The 21,762-nt window shown below is 51.9% G+C and overlaps 1 long non-coding RNA gene across 2 annotated transcripts; it reads right to left on the reverse strand.

Moving 5' to 3' along the window:
• Positions 1–1,055: 1,055 nt before the first annotated feature.
• Positions 1,056–20,341, reverse strand: LOC111760510 (uncharacterized). 2 transcript variants are annotated; one of them, XR_011649591.1, is made up of 7 exons: positions 19,689–20,341; positions 18,751–18,947; positions 9,445–10,777; positions 8,449–8,487; positions 3,440–7,497; positions 3,304–3,357; positions 1,056–1,530 (listed from the first exon to the last, which is right to left on the reverse strand). It is a non-coding gene; the product is annotated as an uncharacterized lncRNA (long non-coding RNA). The 2 variants fall into 2 exon arrangements; XR_011649592.1 differs by lacking the exon at positions 18,751–18,947 and having other exon boundaries at positions 6,375–6,473; positions 7,408–7,497; positions 8,449–10,777.
• Between the last annotated feature and the right edge of the window lie 1,421 nt (positions 20,342–21,762).

Consider the following 21,762-nt stretch of genomic DNA (forward strand, 5'->3'; position numbering starts at 1 on the left):
CTGGGATAATTTGACAAGTACTCACTTAGAGTACTTCTCACTATTTCCTGTCACGGTTTGTGTGAACGAGGAGGTGGCAGAACTGACAGTACAATAGCTGTTCAATCTGGTGGGATCTTTCAATACCTTTCATGGGACATAAAAGAAAGAGCCCACATATGGCAGGCTTCTGTAAGGGGAATTTACTACCGTAAAACCCAGCAGTATGTCTGCATGGTGCAGAAAAAGAAAGCTGGAGCTTCAGAGTTCAGATCTTGACTGGAAATATGAAGAAAAGGGCAGTCTGAGTTCTCGCCTCCCTTCCAGGAGGATGTGTTGACTCTTTTTTGAGGTGTCAGGGCCGGGGATTGAACCCAGGTCCTCGTATGTGGGAAGCTGGTGCTCAACCACGGAGCTACATCAGTTCCCTGAGCTGGTTTTTTTGTTTGTTTGTTTGCTTGGTGTTGTTTCGTTTTGTTTTTAGGAGGCACTGGGAATCGAACTGGGGGCCTCCTGTGTGGGAAGCAGGCGCTCAACTGCTTGAGCCACACCTGCTCCCTGATGTGTTGACTTTTTAATTAAGAAAGTCAATATGAAGTCCTGCAAGGAAGTCCAGGGGATCACCCTGGGTAGGTGGGGGCAGAACCTCAGCGGGTGGCCTTGTTTGAAAACGGTGCCTCGCAGATGTATGTAGTCAAGGTGAGATCATACCAGACTCGGGTTGACCCTAAATCCAGTGATTGGCACCCTTTTAAGAAAAAGAGAGGACGTGGACACACAAGACGCCCAGGGAAGAGGGCCCTGTGGCTACAGAGACAGAGCGTGGTGTGAAGCGGCTGCAAGTGCAAAGGACAGCAACGAATGCCGGGAGCCGCCAGCAGCTAGGAGGAGGCACGGATGGCGTCTCCCCTGCAGGCTTCAGATGGGGCACAGCCCTGCTGACACCTCGACTTCAGGCTTGTAGCCTCCAGAACCACAAGAGAAGAAGTCTCTGTCTTTTAATGCAAAAAATAAGCAAATAACAAATAAATCAACAAGGGTTGTTTTATTTTTAAAGATTTATTTATTTATTCCCCATCCCTCATTGTTTGCGCTCGCGGTCTGCAACATTTGTCCATTCATTGTGCACACGTCTTCTCTTTAGGAGGCACTGGGAACCAAACCTGGGATCTCCCATGGGGGGAGAGGCGCTCAATCACTTGAGCCACCTCTGCTCCCTGCTTTGTTGCATCTCTCATGGTCTTTTCTCTTTGTGTCTCCTTGTTGCGTCATCTTATTGTGTTAGCCCGTCAGCCAGCTTGCTGTCTTGCTCATCTTCCCCAGGAGACAGAGAACCGAATCCAGGACCTCCTGCGTGGTAGGTGGGAGCTCAATCTGCTTCCCTGGGGTTTTTTCCTGATGTTGTTGTGGTTTGATGCATGGCTGGAAACTCAGAGGGAGGCAGTCTAAGACTGGGCAGTGGCTCCACCAGACCCAGCTTCTTTCTCTTTCTCTCTGCTGCTCGCAGAATGTGCATATCCTCCTTTTGTACCCTCCAGGTACTGCATCTACCTGTACAGCAGGAGAGGGAAAGGTTAAAGAGCAAAACCACTGAGTGTCCGTTTTCCTCAGGAAGGTGGAGCTTCCCTGAAGAAGCTGTGACTCTCATCTCTTTGGTGAGACCCAGGTCCTGGGGTCACCCTCCCATCAATTCCTGATCCAAAGCCCTGAGGTCCCAGCACTGTAATTGATCGCATTCAATTTCTGCGGTTGAGGAAGGGCTTCTCCCTGAGATCAAGGGCCCCCCCGATGTTGGATGAAAAAACTGGGGAGCTAGGTAGAGGGGAGGAGGGAAAATGGGCGTTGGCTAGACAGAGGAGGTGTCTGTTACAGAAGTCACGCTGTGTCACGCCTTTAGAAGGTCCCAGCAGGACTGGCCGCTAAGCAGGTGGCCCAGTGTGAAATGAAAAGGCGGGATCTCTTGCTCAAAATCTCCTCAGAGCAACAAGGGAGTAGTACAGCAGGCCCCCAAGCGCAGGCTCTCTCGGACTCGAGAGGCCCCTTGTCCCTGAGGCTGGCCATGGAGCCAGCGCTGCCCCTGGACAGGGAGGAGGTGGCTGACCAGTGCAGGAGAGGAGAGCGCCGACGGGCAACAGGCAAAGAGGAGACGAGAAAACGGGGACAGCAGCCACACTCCTTTGAGAAAATAATGAGGTGGTGGGAGAAACCTGGCTAGAGGGCAAAAAAGTGGGCAGCGGCTAAGCACGCCCAGTAAATTGCTGCCTGAGCATTGTCAGCCCACCCCAGGCCAGCCTTAGAGAGGGGGCAACGTGTGTGTGCGGCAGGTGTGGTTTGGGGCTGGAGCCGAGAGCTGCGTTCACCCCTCATCAGGACGTGCGTACCAACGGGTAAGCGGCACCAGGCGGCCGTGGGGGCAGAGGGCCCAACGCCCAGCTCTGCCAGGGACCAGCTAAGCCCTGAACCTCCGAACCTCAGTCAACTCACCCGTCAACCGGCAACCGCAAACTGGGTGCCACACGGTCCCTTCGGGTGCCGTGCAAGCTACACCTGCTGCAAGGGCAGGCACAGCTGGCGCCCTCGGCGCGGCGCCCCCCACGCGGAGGCTGGGCACCCATCTCCCTCCCGCCCACCCCTCCTCCCCTGGTGACCCCAGTCCCCCAGCCCTCATTTTAAGGGTGTGTGTGTGTGAATTCTTGAGAGTACGTCCACTAATTATACAATACGCCGTGCATGCACGCGGTGGGTGGGTGGGTGGGAAGGCAGGGGGCGGAGGGCAAGGAAGAGGTGGGTATGTGGATGTAAACCCACTCCGTAGCGTCCAGGGGACACTGGAGCCCAGGCTTTCTGCCGCTCAGTGATGTCAACGGTGCTTCGGCGACGTCACCCCATCTGTGCCAGGACACATACATTTCATTTCCCAGAAGATGCCGCAGACAGCAGCTTCTGGGCAAACAGTGAGTCTAGCAATAAGTCCTGGCAGAGGAGAGGGACCTTTAGTGGAAAAGCTTTGTGACCCTAGAGGCGCCAGGCTGTAAATCCCAGAGCAGGCGGGGACTTAATGCTTTCCACCAGAAAACCGGTTCATCAGAGGCAAAATAAATAAATCCAAAGCCCAGTTGCAGGAACCAGCTCTTAAAAATCTAAGTATTAAATAAAAACTGTGTCTGAGGTAAAAAAGCATGGAAACGAAGAGAAAGCTCCTATCTAGAAAGAAAATTGCTGAACTCCCGGCTCAGACACGTGTCCGCACCCAGGGGGGTGGGGGATCGAGGCGGCAGGCGGGAGAGCCGCTCCTTTAGAGCACGTGGGGCGGGTGGAACTTACCTGATGGTGACACCAACTAAAATCCTGAAGGGAGGGCAGCAGAGAGGGATTCCCCTGGAAAACAGAGGATACACTGCAAGCTTACACAAAGGAGAGAAACTGCCTCCCTCCCCAGTTGCACCTGTGGACAACATACCTTGGGAGACCGGGCTCTATGGCATTCTAAACAACCTCGATAGAATTGTCCTTTCCTGCTCCTTTAAGTAAAAGGCAGCGGCAGGGTAAGCTCCTGTGGAACACTGGCTGTGCAGGAAGCAAACGTGGGCTCTGCCCGAGCACCTGATGCTTTAGGACGCCCTGCATTTTCTCGGAAGGTAATTCCAAAATCTCGGTCAACTTGACCTTCACATGCTCACGCGCCCAGCCTGGGAATTTTTGCACCCAAGGGGCTACGTGGGACAGGATATATTGCCCCCATTGTTCAGATGAGGAAATGGAAGATCAAAGAGGCTAAGCGGCTCACTCAAGGTCACATACACTGAAGAGTAAGGGATCCTCGAACTTCAAATCCCAGGCTTTTTAAAACTATCACGTCACCCTCCCACATTCCCCCTTGCATGAGAGACCTTGAGTGGGAATTCCACCTCCGGAATGAGGTTCCAGTGTGGTCAGGAGGGCCTGGAGTTTCCCTTGGGGCCCCCAAGTGACCCTGACGCTAAATCCCATTCTAGAATTGACCATTCACCCAGCTGCATCAAGGGGGCGTGCTCGGAAGTTTGGAGCTGGCTTTCCCAGGCCTGCTGCTGGGTCGGAGCAGGCAGGGGCTGGAGCAGGGTGCTTGGCCTGGGGTTTGTCCCACCCAAACATCCGGGTTTAGTCCATCAAAACCTGGGCCCGCCTGTCCGTGAGCAGTGCAGAGGGCATCGCCGTCCCAGAATCCTCAGCCTTGGGGAATGAATGAAGGACTAGGCTGGACTTCCTGTACTCTGCTACAGACTTACTGTGATTCTAGCATTGGAAGAAATCATGTCAGGGATGTGGAGGCCGTGGCCACTGGAGGTGCTGAGGGCAGGGAGAGGGAAGAAGAGGTGTGATATGGGGGCATTTTGGGGACTTGGAGTTGTCCAAACGGCATTGCAACAACAGATACAGGCCATTATGTATCTTATCACAACATACAAAATTGTGCGGGAGAGAGTGAAAACTACAAGGTAAACTATATTCCATGCTTAGTGGCAATGCTCCAAAACGTGTTCATCCATTGTAACAAATGCACCTCACTAATGAAGGCTGTTGTTAATGTGGGAAAGCGTGGGAGGGCTAGGGAGCAGGCATATGGGAATCCCCTACACATTTTATGTAACATTTATGTAATCTACCTATCTTTTAAAAAATTTAAAAGTATGCTTATAAACAAACACTGGGGCCCGCTGGTCCTTTTTTTTTTTTTTGTATTTTATTTTGTTTTATTGGCCCGCTGGTCCTTGAAGAGCTCTCTCTGGGCGTTCAGTGGACATGCAGGCTTGATTACCGCTGTCCCACCCTGAGCAAGAGCCGTTTCATTAGCCTTGATACTTCTCAAGCACAGAGCTTGACTCACACTTCCTGATTTCAAAACTTACTACAAAGCCCCAGTAATCAGAACTGTGGTACTGGCAGGAGGAAAGACATTGTAAGCCAATGGGACAGAATGAGGAATCCAAAAAGAAGCCCAAACGTTTATGACCAATTGATTGTCGACATGCAGTGCGCTCAAAACGTGTTTTCTGAGTAAATGAACAAACGACACACGAGCATCAGATAAAGAGACCTGGGCGTGAGGCTGGGCTGAGCCAGTAAACAAATCACCCAAGTTCTCTGAACTTTAGTTCCCTCAGTGAGGTGAATTATACTTTATTTGTGAGGAATAAATGGGCTAAAGTGTGTGAAAGAGCCCAATACATGAACATGCATTAAAAACTTAAAAAAAAAAAGAATGAGGAAAAGAAAAAAGAAAAAAAAAGTGAAAATTCAAGAGGAAGAAAGGCTCACATTGGAAAGCCTTTCTGGATGACTTTTCCTTGTTCCCCGGTCTCTGGACTGGGGTAAGAGTGGGTGAAGGAGGTGGAAAGAGAAATAAACCTTGAGGAACTGACTGTCTTCACAGCTCCTCTCTCTTACCTATAAGCAGCAATCTTTCTAACAGTGGATCTGCATTTACCATGGCAACCCACAGGACGCCCACCTTACAGCCCGCTGTCCAGAACGACAGCTGGGGGTTAGACAGCAGCCCGCGTGAGTGCGTGGGTGCGCGCGTACTGGGGGAACGGGGTGCTCCAACTGTTGGGGTACTGCGCACCCCAGTGACTTTTAAGAGACCAAGAAGTGCTTATAGAACATCGAGGTTCATCCCGCATTGGAAACAGGAAGTGGCCCTTCTTCAGGGCTTTCGACCAGGGGTCAATAAACTCCTGCCTGCGGGCCAAATCTGACCAGCTGTTTGCTTCCGTGCACCATGCAGTGGCTCTCCTGGGGAAGGGAACTCGAGTCAGGGGCCGCGATGGTGAGGCTCCTGCATCCACTTGGCCAGGTAAAGGCATCCAGTTATTTGGTCAGGCAAGCACTGGTCTAATCCTACAGTGGAGACACTCGTGGACTTAAATCTTCGAGAGTGTTGATTGCATCTGTGGCTGACTGCATCTACAATCAACTGAGGAGATGGCCTTCAGCAAGGAGTGAGGTCTCATCCCATCAGCTGAAGGCGTAAAGAAGTGAGGATTCCCACCCCTGCTTCGGCCAGCCAGCTAATGGGCATCTCCTCGAGGACTTTATCAGAGTCCCTGGTTCGAAGCCTGCCCTGTGGACTTTCACCTCATGCAGCCCCAGTCGCGTGGGACAATTTTATAAGACCTGGTGCTAGTTACAGATCCCTCCTCCCGGCTGTTTCCCCAGAGAACCCGATTAACACGGGGGCCTATGAGGGCTCAACGCGAGGATGAACGGAGCATGCCCACCTCGCTGAGGAAGGAGGATCGCTGCGAAGGGGGAAGAGCACGAAAGTTGTAATATTAAGAGGAAAGTTGAAATGAGCTGTGGATTTCAGAAAGGAGTGAAGGATTAAATGGGGTGTTAGATAATTTGCTCTTTTGCACCTGCCTGCGGGTTGTTTGGCTGGGGCGGGGTGGGGGCGCAGGGTGCCCCTGACCTGCTCAGAGCCTGTGCCTGTGAGGTCCAAGGTGGTGGGCCCGACCCTGAAACAAAGGATTAAGCTGAGACCAGACATTTGACATTGGCACGCCCGGAGAAAGTCCCCAATGCATCACTGCCTTCTCCTAAGTCATTTCCACCAGCAAACAGGCCTGACTACCTTCCAACCTGAAACAAAACAAAAAGCACCACACCAAGCCAAACAATTTCCCTTGACCCCAACCCCTCATCAGTCATTATCTCAATTCTCTGCTTCCCTTTACAGAAAAGCTCTGGAGTGCTCTAAAGACGCTGTCTTCCTTCCCTTTGTTCTGGAATCCGGTCCAGGCAGGCTTTTGTTCCCACCTCTCCACTGAAGCTGAAACGGCTCCTGTCCGAGGTTAACAATGACATCCTGCTTCCCAAATCCAGGTGTCAATTCCCAATTGTCATTTTACTCAACCCTTTGCAGCATCTGACAGTTTGTGATTTTTTTCTTTCTTGAAACCCCGTTGATGGCCTCTGGCCCAGCGCTCTCCAGCTGTTCCTTCTCAGCCTCTGCTGGGCCTTCTTCATCTCTCTGAACTATAAATGTCGGAGGCTGCTAGAGCTCAGCCGGCTCTCTTTAGGTAATCTCATCTGCTGGGGCTTTAAATAAAGGCCACCGACAGGCTGTGCCTTTCTAATTTCCATCTCCACCTAGACCTTGCAAATAACTCAAGACACACGTCGTCCATGGCCCACCTGCTACCTCCAGCCACTCAATGGGCCTCTCGAGATCAGCGCGGCTCATTCTGAGCTCCTCGGGGCTCTCCAGAAGCACTGCAGCGCGCAGGCACACACATCCGTGCAAACACACACATACACACACTCCGAGACTTTCTTCCTATGCTCAGCAAATGGAGTCTCTGTTCTTCCAGTTCAGGCCAAAGACCTTGGAGTCAGTGGCCTTTCTCTCACATGCCACGGTCAAACCAGCAGCAGATCTGACTGGTCTACCTTCAAAGCAGCTCCAGAGGAGCGGTTGGAGCTCAGGGGTGGAGCGTCTGCTTCCTCCGTACATGTCCCGGGTTTGATCCCTGGCACCTCCTAAAAACAAACAAAGGGAAAAACCAGCTCTCATTGGGGAGCAGATGTAGCTCAAAAGTGAACACCTGCTTCCCGTGTACAGGCCCCGGGTTCAAGCCCTGGTAGCTCTTTAAAAAAAAAAAAAATCCAGATTCTGTCTACTGCTACCACGCCTGGTCCAAGCCGCTCTCGCTTCCCGCCTCCTTTATTACAAAAGCATCTTAACTGGTGTCCCTGCGTCTTCCCTTCTCCCCATCTATTTCCAACAAGCCAGAGGGAGCCCATTAAAATGTAAATCAGATTGTCACTCCTCAGCTCACAAAAAGCAAAAGCTAAATTCTTTACAAAATCCTGCAAGAGATCTGGCCCCTGGATACTTCTCTGACTTCATCAGCTTCCTCATTCTCTCTCTCTCTCTCTCACACACACACACCCGCACATACTTTTCTGCAGCTACCCTGGCCTCTTGCTCTTCCCGAGCACATGGAGCTCTGTCTTTATATTTGCAGTGACTTAGGTGTACCCCCTTTCAGGTATCTATGTGTCTAGCTCCTCCAGGTAACTGCTCAGCTGTCTCCTTATCAGAAAACCTTTCCCTGACATCCCTAGATGAAACAGCAACGCCCCTTCCCTCGCCCCTGCCCTAGTGCTCTTTGCTGCCCTACCTCATTTTCCCCCTCACACATGACTACCCACCATGCACTGAAGGAGACCGATGGTCCACGGGCTCGTTGCCCAACCAGGCTGGGAAGGACAAGAGAGCTAATCGATCTCAAAGTGTGTCCCAGTTAAGGGATTTTCTTACAGCTTTTCTACAGGTTTGAAACAAAGGCAATTAATCATGGACTCAAGATTTCTTTGAAGGGCTTGGGGCGTTTTTCTAGTTCTCTGCTCTGGTTAAGATTTTTTTTTTTCCTTTTCTGGTTATCATTTCAAATACAAAGGAGAGGGTATAGCTCAGTGGTTGAATACCTGTATGTGTGAGATTCCAGGTTCAATACCTGGGACCTCCTAGAAAAAAAGAAATTTAAATACATATTATGGGGAGTCCATGTGGCTCAAGCGATTGAACGCCTGCTCCCACAGGGAAGGTCCCAGGTTCGGTTCCCGTGCCTCCTGAAAACAAACAACAAGCAAACAAATGAAAAAACCAACTCAGGGGAGCCGACGTGGCTCAGTGGTTGAGTTCTGGCTTCCCACATACCAAGTCCAGGGTTCAATTCCCAGCTCTGGTACCTCAAATGCAAACATACATACATACATACGTACATATTGCACCTGGTGCTTTCATGGTTATAAGAAAAGAGACATCTTCTTTACAAAGGAAGAGAAGTAAAAGGACTCATTAATATTAAACTTGGCAGGACTATGTGTTTTTCTATAGAAACTTTATGCCGATTCTAAGGTACTTGCTAGGTTACAAGTACAATGTTTTCTGCCCATGCTACAGATTCCCCCCAATTATACTTGAGCCATAGTACTTGAGCTGTTTATCATCTGTCTCCCCAACTAGAATGTGTGCACCATGAAAGCAGATTTGAAAGCCTAATAAGCACTCAATAAACATTTGTTGAATTATTTAATGGAAAGGGGTATTCTCACAGTAAACCAACAAAGTGACAACTGAGTTATACCTTAGTTTCTTATGAGTTAGGTTAGCGATAGTCCCACAGAGCTCAGGCAACTCTGTATTTGCAGGTCATTGTTCTATATTTTCCAAGACAAGAAACTGTCTGTAGACTGTTACCCCCCCCCGGAGTCACTGTCATCCTGAGAGGCTGGCCAGCAGGGCTCTCTACCTTCTCTTTCATTCTCCAAGCCCTGGAGTCCTCGCTATTTCAGAAACCTGCAGCGATTATTTTTTTTTGGGGGGGGGTCACGCAGATAATTGCTCCCTGATTGATGAAGCTCACAACCACAGACTTCTATATATTGTTTTTCCTTAAACCTGGCCACACAGGTACACACCTACAAAGAACTCTACTCAGCAGAGTCCACCCTCTCCTTTCCGGCGATGAGATAATGTTAGCAGAGTGCTCTGGGCTCTGCGCTTCCAGGTTCTCGGCTTCCGTGGCGTAGAAGAATTTAAGGACACAAGAAAAGGAGACATGAGATAATACACCACCTGAGACAAGGGTTGTGGGCGTGCTGTAGGGTAAGACGCACAGGTGGGGTACCCGGTTAGGCTTTTTAGACCTTCCTCCTCCCCTTCCTATGGGGCGGGCCCAGCTGTTGCGGTTCTGATTGGTTGTTGCACCCGTCAGCTCTCAGGGGCCCGATGGGGAGGCCTGTTGTTTGTTGTTTGGAGGTATCTGGGGCTTCCCCTTGACCCAGAAAGAGATCCAAATGGGACCTCGTGGCCGGGGTCTCCGTGAAGCAGGCTAGTAAGATAGGGAATCAATAGATGGATCTGGAACCTGGCAGAGTCCACGTGGACACCAGCAACCCCCAGGATGGCTGCTGGAGGACCCCACCCCCAGGATTCTGCCATTCAGAGCAAAGACTTCCTCCAGAAGCCAGGAGAAGCCCTGGATGTTCCCAAGGACTTGATCACTAGAGCCCCGTGGGGACTGACGGGTGGGGTAACCAATCAAACAGCCAGCGCCGGAGCCCCTCCCCTGCCGTTAGCAAAGGGGCTGAATGACTGACAGTTCACAGGCAGGCACAGGGCAGCCGCGCTCTCGCTCTCGCCTCTCCCCCTGGCCCCGTTCCTGCCCTCTGCCACGTGGCCACGTAAGTAAACCTGGGGCTTCACAACCTGAGATGGGGACCTGCAGCTTGCACATCAGCCCGCTTTCATTTTTCACTCCCTTCCTCTCTGCTTGGGCCCTCTGCTCTGTTATTGTCTCCCATTTCTCCTCCCTCGCTGCCTGAATAAATTCCTGGCCTAACTCACCCGACCTGCTCTTGAAATTCATTTCTGCAGCACAGCCAAGAGCCTAGACAAAATCCAGTAACATCAGCAGGGTCTTTCCGGCTTTCTTAGTAGCAGGGGGTTCCCCTCTACTGCTCGTGGGGTCTCGTGGCCGTGCTCTCCGCCAGGCCCCCACCGGGCCTCCTCTTCCCTCTTTTCCTCACACTTACCTGCCTCGACAACACACGGTTAAAACAACCTGAGTGCCAGACAAGGCTCATGTCCGTGGTTGCGTCTCGCCACAGTACAGTCACCTGTGTCTAGACGAGAAAATGGATTCTTCTTTCAGGCGACTTCACTCTTTCATTGGCAGTGATGTGACGTTCTTCTTTCACGTGAGCCAAAGCGTTTTCTCATCCCTAGACAATGGTGTTCCTTTGTTGAAAACTGAAAAAAAAATGCCACGTGCTGTGAAAATGGCAAGAATTTCCAGGAGGAATGATCTTGCTTGGAGCCTTGCCAGCGTGACATTTCATACCCGCCTGCCCAAGCTGAGAGACCTGACGTGACCTCCCCTGTAATCTTTCTCTTTTCTGTGAACAGCCGCACTTCAGGTTTTGGAACAATCTAGCAGATCGTGTGATTGGCAAGGGAGACAGGGCGGTGGTGTGATCCCCTGCTACATCTCTCCACTGAGAGGAGAGATTTGGTGTGGGGCTTCAGCCGAGCTATTTGGACAGAAGCTAAGTCAAGGGGTGATGGAGCATGGAAGGCTTAGGAAGCCTTTCATCTGGTTTACCCGTCTTGGAACCTTGGAACCGGTGCAGAGCTATAGTTGGTTTAGAGCAAGTTGCATGCAAATAAGGCGAATTCCAGACCTATTGGGTAAAAGCACAGCAGCCGAATGGGTCATTAACTCTACTGTAAAAATCCCCTTAGGCAAGAAACTGAGAGCCAACTGGTGACTTTGGGTTTTGAGCAGGTAGCTGAGCAGTGTGAGGTGGTAATCAACACCTGAATTTAAAATAGCAGCTTCACCCTAGCTGGAACTGGGCCAAAAGCTGTGAACCCGGCCCAGGGCAATGCAGCGGAGGGGGTGGGGGAGTGAGGTAAAGAAATGTAAAGTAGGAGGCATTACCGGTAATGAAGCTACTAGCATTTGTGTCCTTTCACTTGTGCTTGAATTTGGGGCATTTCAACATTTCTTAGTAGATAGAGAACTAGATACAGAAAAATGATTCAGAATTTACAAAAGGTTAGGGGGAAAAAAGGTGTATTTTGTTAACTATCTGCTGTTATCCAGATACACAGTTTAGGAATTAGATGGGGGTGGAGGGGAGCAGATGTAGCTCAAGTGGTTGAGCCTGCTACCCACACACAAGGTCCTGGGCTTGATCCCCAGTCCCTCCTAAAAGCAAACAAGCAAACAATTTAAAAAACCAACTCTCACTGGGGAGCGGGTGTAGCTCAGTGGTTGAGCGCCTGCTTCCCAAGTACGAGGTCCTGGGTTCAGTACCTGGTACTGAAGCAGGCTAGTGAGAATGGGAACCCACAGATGGATCTGGAACCTGGCAGAGCCCATGTGGACATGGATACCCCCAAGATGGCTGCTGAAGGACCCCCACAAGAATCTGCTATCCAGACCAAAGACTTCCTCCGGAAGGCAGGAGAAGCCCCGGATATTGCCCAAGGACTTGATCACTGGACCCTCCTGGGGGATTGATTGGTAGGGTAATCAATCAAACCGCAAACAGTGGGCTCCCCTCCCATGCCATTAGCAAGGGGCAGAACAATGGTTCAAAAAGCAAGCGCGAAGGCTTCTTGCTTTCTCTTGCACTCTCTTGTCTTCGCCCTGTCCCAGTGCCTGTCCTGCCCTCTGTGCCCTGCTCTCACCGTTTTCCCCCTGCCATGGTCGCCGCGCAAGTAAACCTGGGCATTTATAATCTGCAGTGGGGAACTGCAGTTGGTAAATCCGCCCTCTTCACCCCTCCTCAGCCTCTTCCTCTCTACCTGGGACCCTTGATCTGTTATTTTCTCCCATTTCTCTTCCCTCCCTAATTCAATAAATTACTAGCCTAACTCACCCGACAAGCTCTTGAAATTCATTCCTGCAGCACCGTCAGGAACCTAGAGAAAATCGGGTCACTCTACCTCCTAAAAAAGTAAAGCCCCTGGGGAGCGCATCCGTGACAGATGCCTCTCCGAGGCGCCTCTGTCCATCTGGGGGTCTGTCAAAACTCAGGGGCTACCTGGGGAAGGAAACACGGCCTGGGGCGGAGCTCTGCAATGAGCCTTAGTCACTGCAACAGCATCAACCCCGCTGCAGCTGGGGTCACCCCCGCCCCTGGTTTGTTCACTCCTCCACCTCCAGGGATCTGGGACCATCACCGTCAGCAGGGCCTCAGGGCCTGCGTACCCAGCGAGCCGCCGGGCCATGCCCTGCTCTGGGTCCCTGGACCAGCAGGGCGTTGTGGACACAAGCCACCGCAGGCAGGCGCGCGGCAGTGCTGGACGTTGCAGAGGTGGAGTCAGCCAGCTGACGAGTCACTAGCTAGGGCAATTGGCCAGCGCGGTGTTTCCGGAGGGGACCCCCGGCACCAGCAGCACCACCTGGGAGCTTGATAGACAAGTGCATCCCCACGTGCCCCCCAAGATCTGCTAATTCAGAAACCCTGGGGGTGGGGCCCAGCAATGCGTGGATCTTGCTAAACGCTCCAGGCAATTCTGACGGGCTCTAAGGTGTGAGAGCCGCTGCTCTAGCCTAGTCCTTCTCAACCTCGATGGCAGAGTAAAATCACCCAGGGCAGGGGTTCTCAAACTTTTTTTCTTCCATGAACCCCTTTGGCAGTCAGGTGGAAACCATGACCCCTTCTCAGAATGGAGTGGCAGATAGTTTTAGGACACTCAACAGGGGAGGTCAGAGAAAAGAAGATAATAAGATGATTTTTTTTCAATTCAAGCTCACGGACCCCCTGAAATCATCCCATGGACCCCCAAGAAGGGACCCCTGGTTAAGGACCCCTGATCTAGGGAATCAAAGAAATAAAAATAATATATGTGTTTTTTTGGTCTTTATTTATAATATATGTATTTTCAAAACCCCAGGACCTCCCAAAGAATCTAGTTCAGTTGCCCTGGGGTAGAGCTCAGATATTGGCATAATTTTTAATCCCTGTTCAGTCAGTGTTGAGAACAACTGGTGTAGAACAAAAAGCTAATTCCAGGGGTGGGTGTAGCTCGGTGGTTGAGCACCTGCTTCCCATGTACGAGGTCCTGGGTTCAATCCCTGGTGCCTCCTAAAAATAAATAAGTAAGAAGAAAGCGAATCCTGCTCGTGCTGTTGAGCTAGCTGTAAAGAACCTTGGGACCACAGGCTGCTTGCTGAATTTGTACATACAGCTGATGTATCTGATGGACAATGTGCATCCCAGGTCTCCATGGTGATGAGGTGAGAGAGTGGGGGTGATACAGAAGTAAAGTTCTGAAAGTTTTTGCTGTTTATTCTGACATCCAAGACCCCCCACACAGAGACCCCCCAGGTTTCTCTCTCCCTGTTTTGTCCCATGCACCTTCCAGGCTAGCCTGTCTCTCTCCCTTTACTCATGATGTGCTCCAGCTCAAGCACCCTATCTGCTCCACTGTCACCAGCCAAACGTTTCATGCACCCTTAACCCATAAAATCCTGGTCTTCCAGAAATCCCTTCCTAAACTCCCTAGCCAGATTAGCTTTATCCCTGTAGGGGATTCATGGCACTTTGTTATTCTTTTTTTTTATTATTATTTTTTATTTTTGAAGCACTGGGAGCTGGGTTTGAACTTGGGACCTCATATGCGGGAGGCGCTCAACCACTGAGCCACATCGCTCCCCTGAGCTCATTGTTTGCTTTTTGTTTTTGCTTGCTTGTTTTTTGCTCATTGTCTGCTCGTTTGTTTTTGCTCATTGTTTGCTCGTTGACTTGCTTGTTGTTTATTTTCTTTAGGATGCACCAGAAACTGAACCTGGGACCTCCCGTGTGGGAGGCAGGCACTTAACTTCTTGAGCCACATCCACTCCCTGCAATTCTTCTTTTACCTTCATTGAAGTTATTTCTTGATGCTAACTGTAAACTCTTTGACGTTGAGAACTGCATCTTACTCTGCCTTGCATTCCTTCCTTCTGGGTAAACTGAGTTAGCATTCAGGGTATATCTAATCAGTCGGATAAGACCTGGCTGTGCACTTGCTGGCCCAGGTTTGACCTCTCAGAGCTTTGCCTGGAGGATCAGGGTGTTGAAATAGAGATTCTCTGAGAGCCCTTCTATATCTCAGAGCCTGTGACTCTATCCTTGGGAAAATATGTCTAAACATAAACTCTTTTGATACCAGGTACAGTGGATTCCAGTTGACCACAGTTTGTTAGCTCTCCCTCCCATGGAAAAGTGGAACCTATTTCTCCTCCCCTTGATTCTGGGCTGGCCTGCCACTGCAGGAGAAGCAATGCTGGGCCAGTTCTGGGCACAGCGAATCGATATCTGAGGCTGGATTAGAGATGAGGTGGGGAGAAGAAGGGCAAGGAGAACATTAGGATTGTTGGGACTCCAAAAAAGGCCTCTAATGGGACTGACCATTTTGGCTTTATGTCTTCTGCAATACTTGTGCTTACAGTCTTGCACCATCATGTAAAAAATCTGACTACTCAGTGTGGAGAGGCCCTGAGTCTATGTGGAGACCAGGGAGTCCACCCCGATAGCCATCCCTGCCCAGCTACCAGGTGTGAGAGTAAAACTGTCTTGGACCCTCTGCACCAGCCTTGCCACGGAGCGGCTCCGTCAATGCCACTTAGAGCAAGAGAACCGCCCTGCTGAGCCCAGCCCAAGTTCCTCATCCACTGTCAGGACCCATGGGGAAGCAGGCGTTTAAAGCCATGGCATTCAGAGTAGTTCATTATGCAGCCATAGGGAGCCAGAACCCTGTGCTAATAGCACTCACCCTGTATGTGAAATGCTAGGCAGTTTAACATGCAAATATCTGATAGCTATAGCAGAAAATATATGCAAAAACTCACATGCATAGTATGGGCTTGTGGAAATGCTTGACATATTGTGCTATTCCCACTTGGTTTTATTTCTCAAGTGAATTAAGTGGCCTGCAGCCATTTCTAGTGCAAAAGGCACAACCCCTGAAAGTCTCCTTGTAAACTGTGCTCAAACCTGTGATGAAGTGCCAAGGGCACTGCTGAGACTTGTCAAAAGGATATAGGAGGGGCTGGTGGATTGTAATGAAGGTATGAGAGGGTGGAGCCCTCGCACAATTAGGGCTTTGTCTGCTTCTGAACACAGTGTGGCCATTTCCTGGGTGGAATTTTCAAGGTCTGGGAGAGATTTGCATTCTGAAAAGGGAGATTTTATTTCCTCCTCTCTCTGCTAATTTAAACCTCCCCCGAGCCCAAGGGAGATTTTTAGTGCAGTATAATAAGGACACGTTCAGAATCACAGCCTCTTTTTCTTAATGTGTTTCTTAGGTAAATGCTGCATCAGAGAAATCTCCTTCTGCCTTATATTTGAATTCTGCTTTTGAAGCATGCAAGCAGAGCTGCAGAAAAAGACACCTTGAAAATGCTTTGGGTTTAATCTATTTTCCATTTTCACCTCAGGCTCACACTTTTTTTTTCATCCTTGTTCTTCAAGTTCGAGCATATTTTTAAAACCATCCTCTGCTGAATGAGAGAGCAAAGAAAAACATTTAGGTTGCCCGAATATACCAAGGCACAAAAGGCCCTATGGAATGATCTAATAAGCCTCAGAATGCTGCAGTGAAGTCAGGTGGCTCAGAGCAGGGGAGTGAAGGGACATTTAAAGAGGGCCTTTCCGAAGCCACGTGGCCATAAAAGGGCTCTCTGCTCCCCCCATTCACCCCCCCCCCCATGCCACAGTGTGTCCGGAGACAACAAGGAGGAAGGAAGAGAGGAAAGCACCTGGCCCCTGAGGTTTGTTCAGGGCTTTCTTTTCTGCCTGTCCCTCTGCCCCTCCCTCTTCCTCACCGCCTGTCCCTAGATAGAGCTGGAGGTGGAATCAGCGTTTGTAGCCCACCCCCAGTACCCCACACAGTATGTCAGACCAGGGCAACACCTTCCTATAATGCTTTGTTTCCATGTCTGTTTGCCCCCCCTGGGACACAGCTGTGAGAGGGAGAAGAAGGATTATGTCTCATCTCCATATCTCTGCATGCAGCAAAATTAACAGAGAGGCTTTTTAAAATTATGCCTTCGGACTATAGTTAACAGTAATATATTAACATTCTTGTATCAGTTATAACAAAAGTACCACACTGATGTCAGTTGTCAAAAATGGTGGTGGTGGTGGGGTATGAGAATGCTGTATTTTTTATTCTTAGAAAAATGTTATACACCCCAGAAACAACCAAATTTCCTTGTCAGTTATACTATTTTGCTGAGGCTTTTCTGAAAGTATATGCAGTCAGCTGCAAGTCAAAACTTTATCTTCAGGAGAAAAAAACAGAGAAAAAAGAAGAATTTTACACGAGATGCAAGGCAAAAGAATATAAATTATGTTTCTACCTGTCAATTAACATAACCCTGGTAAGAAGGTAAAGGTGAGACACAGTCACCTTGTCAATAGACAAGGCCTTTTGAACATTCTTGAATGTTATATACTACATACTTCTATGGGAAATAAATGTGTCCATATTGCCATAGATAATGTTTTCTGGATTGAGACCCACATAGTAGCTAACAAAATATTAAACTATCCCCCTTCCCCCCAGGAAAGTCCAGCTACTTTCTGAAATAAGATGGCCAAAAGCTCTGGAATATATAAGTGTTGCCTAATAAAAGAAAACAGACTAATAAGCCAAACCTGTGAGCTTAATGCTTATAAACTTATAAACCTTATTCCTGTAATAATGAACCCAAGCCTAATTCTAATTAATGACTAAGAGTTACCTCCAGAAAACCTCCTTGTTACTCAAATAAGAGCTCTCTCTAAGTCAAACTCTGCACCTAACTCACTATCTTCCCCCTGCAGTGGAACATGACTCCCAGGGATGAGCCTCCCTGGCACTGAGGAATACTTACCAAGCATTAATTAGTGATGCATTTGGAGAAAGACCTTGACCAGAAAGGGGAATATTAAATAAAATAGAGTTTTATGGCTAAGAGATTTCAAAGTGAGCCAGGAGATCATTCTGAAGGTCACACTTATACAGGTCTCAGCTAGACTTCACTAACTGCCAGAGCAAACGAAACCTCAAACAAAAGTGCTTCTGAGGGCCCTAGGGAGGTCTGGACACCAAAGGCAAGCCAAAAGACCTAATGAAATCAGGAACCCATCAGCAGTCTCTCTGGGAACATATGAAAAGCAATTTCCCTAACATATGAAAAGCTATTTCCCTAACATAACATAGTTATACTCATTTGTAAATCCCCTAAACATGATTCCTCTACTCCTTTTCTTTGACCCTATATTTTCAATTTGTTAAGTATATTTTTCAGAGACTTAAAGTCCTTGGATTGTTCCTATGCCAGCGGAGCCATGAAACCCAGTAGACACGTGGCCAACTCCTGCTCTCCAGTTCCTCGGGCTTGCCCTGGATAGCTAACAAAACCATGATGGTGGACCAGCCCCAGCCAAACCAAAAGCAAGGAGTATCTTCAACTGCAAGCAAAATAGGTCTATTCCTCTATCCCATGATAGCTACATTCCTTTAGCCTCAAGCAGAGTGGGCATCATCCCAAATCCCACAACACCGAGAAATGAACAAAAAGAAGGGGGCCGAGCAACCATGAACCACAGCAGAGTTATTGTATTAACATTTTGTGTTAGCGAAGTAATTGGTAACATTGATATAAAAAGAAATTTAATAAGATTCTTAAGAGAAACACACAATAAGACAAAAGAAACTACACTTAATGAATGATTGAACAAATGGATTTGAATCCCAACTCAGGCACTTACTAACAAGTCAGTAACATGACCTTGGGCAAGCTGTTTAATCTCTAAGAAGAGCCCTGGCTCCTCCTGTGTGAGATGGGCAGTATAGCAACTACGTCATGGAGAGCCGTGAGGGATAAAGGGGGACGAGGACAGTGGGTGTAAGGAGTGGGGGGCAGTATCGCTGTCATATAATAGGTTCTGGCTACAGGTTAGGCCACTCCCCTTTCCCTGACCGCACCTCCAGGATGGGCCTTGTCTGTGCACTAAGGGGGCAGCCGCAGGGTTTGCCGTGCCCATGCCCACAATACTGCCCCCATCCCTGCCTGTGACCTGAATCAATTCCCTTAGAACGCCCTGCTAGGCTCCCACTGTAAAGTAAATCTAGGGAAGTAGATGTGGCTCAAGTAACAGAGCCTCCGCCTACCATACAGGAGGACCTGGGTTCAATCCCTGGGGCCTCCTGGTGAAAAAGAAGAGGAGAAAGCGTGCCTGCGCTGGAAGCCAGCACCTGCGCGAGTGCTGCATGGTGAGCCAGTGCCCCACGCAAGGGAGTCACGCAGCAAGATGATGACACATCAAAAGAGAGACAAGGGAGAGCCAAGGTGAAATACAGCAGAAACCAGGAACTGAGGTGGCACAGTCGACAGGGAATCTCTTTCCTCATCAAAGGTCTCCAGGACTGAATCCTAGTGAAGAGAAAATGGGAAGACAACACAGACAGCAAAAACAGCAGGGTGGGCTGGAGGGGAAGGGGGAAATAAACAAATAACTAACTAAATCTCTTTTTTTAAAAGGTAAATCTGGGGGGGGGGAGGACGGGGCGGGACGCATGGGGCTCTCCAAGCGTTATCAGGCACTGAAATCTTAGTGTGAACTAATTCCATATCCTTCTCAGAGAACATGTTATAATGGAGATGATGGGTAGAGGGGGTGAGGAGGAAACTGGAAATGTTGGGACTCCAAAGAAAGGAGTCCCGAGGGGCTGCCCGTGTATAGGACAACGGCGCAAACGTCAGGGAGACCCGGGTTCGGATCCCAGCTCTTCCCCTCAGGCAGGGTGCCAGGGAGCAACTTATTTAACCCGCTGAATTGTGGTTTTCCCCATCCAAAACGGGGCTGTTACTAGCTAATTTACGGGGTGATTGTGGATTAAGTGAGGCCAAACATATGAAGTACTTGGAGGGTAGGTGATGCTCAACGCCGCTGCGGGGAAGGAAAGAGGGCTGGAGGGCGCCCCCTCCGCCCTCGGCAGGGGGTGAGCGAGGCCCTCCTCGAGGGCCGCCGGGCGCTGGGGTTCCCGTCCTCCCTTCTCAGGCTGGCTCTTTGCCTGGGGCCGGCGGTGGCCGCAGTGACAGGCCCGTAAACTAGTTACCAGGGGCAGCGGCTCCTCCGTCCTCAGCCCTACCCGGGCGCAGGGGAGCGCTCACCATCTCGTTCCCGCCGGCCCAGCGAGGGGAAGCCGACCCCACTCACTGGAAGTGGGGGGGCCTGCAGCAGGGGGAAGGCAGAGGCCGAGCCCGGGCGGGCAGCCGCAGGGGCCGCGCAGCAGGGCGTGCCGGGCACTCGCTCCAAAGCACCGGGGAGTCGGGCCCGCGCGCTCCGGGTCGGGGGCGGGGGGTGGGGGGGAAGGAGCCAGGCACGCGCCCCACAGCTGGAGGGGACCCGGGCCCGCGCTCTAAAGCGGGAGGGGTGCCGGGCACACGCGCTCCGGAGCAGGTGGGGGGAGCTGGGCCCGCGCTCTAAAGCAGGAGGGGAGCGGGGTCCGCGCGCTCCAGGGAAGAGGGGAGTCCGCGCTCTAAAGCAGGGGGTGGGGGGGAGCCGGGCACGCGCTCCAAAGCAGGTGAGGGGAGCCGGGCCCGCGCGCTCCGGGGCAGGGGGGTAGTCGGGCACGCGGTCCACAGCCAGAGGGGAGCCGGGCCCGCGCTCTAAAGCAGGAGGGGAGCCGGGCCCGCGCTCTAAAGCAGGAGGGGAGCCGGGCCCGCGCGCTCCGGAGCAGATGGGGGGAGCTGGGCCCGTGCTCTAAAGCAGGAGGGGAGCCGGGCCCGCGCGCTCCGGGGCAGGGGAGGGGGGCCGGGCACGCGCTCCAAAGCAGGAGGGGACCCGGGCACGCGCGCTCCGGGCAAGGGGCGGTGAGCTGGGCGCGCGCGCTCCGGGCATGGGGAGCCGGGCCGTGCCAGCCCCGGGGCGGCAGGCAGCCAGCCCGGAAGCCTTCCTCCTCCTCCCACCCAGGTTGCGCCGAGGGCCCCGCCCGCTGCTCCTGTGTCTCTCCCCGGGGCCGGGGCCCGGGCCGGGGCCGGGGCCGGGGCGGGGGCCAGGGGGGCCTGGGCAGCGACGGCGGCCGGGGCCATCCGCGGACGAGCTCTGGAGGCCTGCGCTGCCCGCGGCCCCCCTCGCTGCGTGCCGCCCTCGTTGGCCTCCCCGCGCCCCTGGCCGCCCCCTCCGCTCCCTCCTCGCCCCTCTCTCCCCTTCCCCCACTCCCCGCAGCCTCCCCCCCTCTGCGGAAGAGCCGGCCGTGACCCCAGCCCCCTGAGCTCTTCGGACTTTGCTGGCTGCAGCGTGCTGGCTGCGCGTGTCCCCGGGCCGCCGGCGTCGCAGGCTGGGAGACACTGCGCCGTGTGCCGGGCGTGCCACAGGCTAGACCACTGTGCTGCCCGCCCCCCCTTAGGCAGGCTCAGCCCCCCCACACCTCTGGGAGCCACATCCTGGGGAAGAGTGGTCTGTCAGACAGACACCAGCCCGGCTCCCACTGGCCTCGGGGACAGAAGCCCTCCAGCAGGGCTGCGGGGCCCCGAGTGCGGGCGCTCCCTCGGGTGGGCTGGCGGGGGCCGCGCACGCCGGGCTGCAGGTCCCGCTGGCAGTTCGGGCCCGGAAGGCGGGGAGCAGGCTGGGGGGGGGGGGGGGCGGGGAGTCTTCTCCGAGTTCTCTCCTCTCTGGAAGCCTTTGACATTTCCTGCTCAGGGGGAATGGGCTCTTCTGTAGGTCGCACTGCTGCAGGAAAGAAGAAAGAATCCTGATGTGAATTGTTGTGGAAAGGGTTTACTTAAAATCTTATTAAAGTTTATTTTTAGAGCCTCTGTCTGCTGGCCTTATCACCAGAGGCAAATTCTAGAGGGGCCGCTTGGCTCTGCTGACCTTTAAGGAGAGAACGCAGAGCTGCAGGGAGAGCTGGGGAGAGGCAGGTTCTGGCAGGAGGCGGGGGGGCGTTATATTTGCAGCCACGTCCCACCCCACCCTCCAGCCCCTGCGCCCTGTGTGGGGCCCGCCAGGCATCCAGGCTGCCTTCCAGGACGCCGCAACAGTGGGAATCCATTCCTGCGGTGACAGTGCACCAGCCCTCCCTTCTTCCAACCCTCACCACCCCAAGGATAAGTGCCCTGTCCCTAGGTCCCCAGTGGACCCCGGGAAAAGGACAGCTTGACCTCCTGGACAGTCGCATGAGAGCAAATCGTCACTGAGGGCTTCCTGCGGGTCAGATGCTGTTCTCAGTGCTCTGATAAAGCA

The sequence above is a fragment of the Dasypus novemcinctus genome, chromosome 9 (genome assembly GCF_030445035.2).
Source record: "Dasypus novemcinctus isolate mDasNov1 chromosome 9, mDasNov1.1.hap2, whole genome shotgun sequence".
NCBI lineage: Eukaryota > Metazoa > Chordata > Mammalia > Cingulata > Dasypodidae > Dasypus > Dasypus novemcinctus.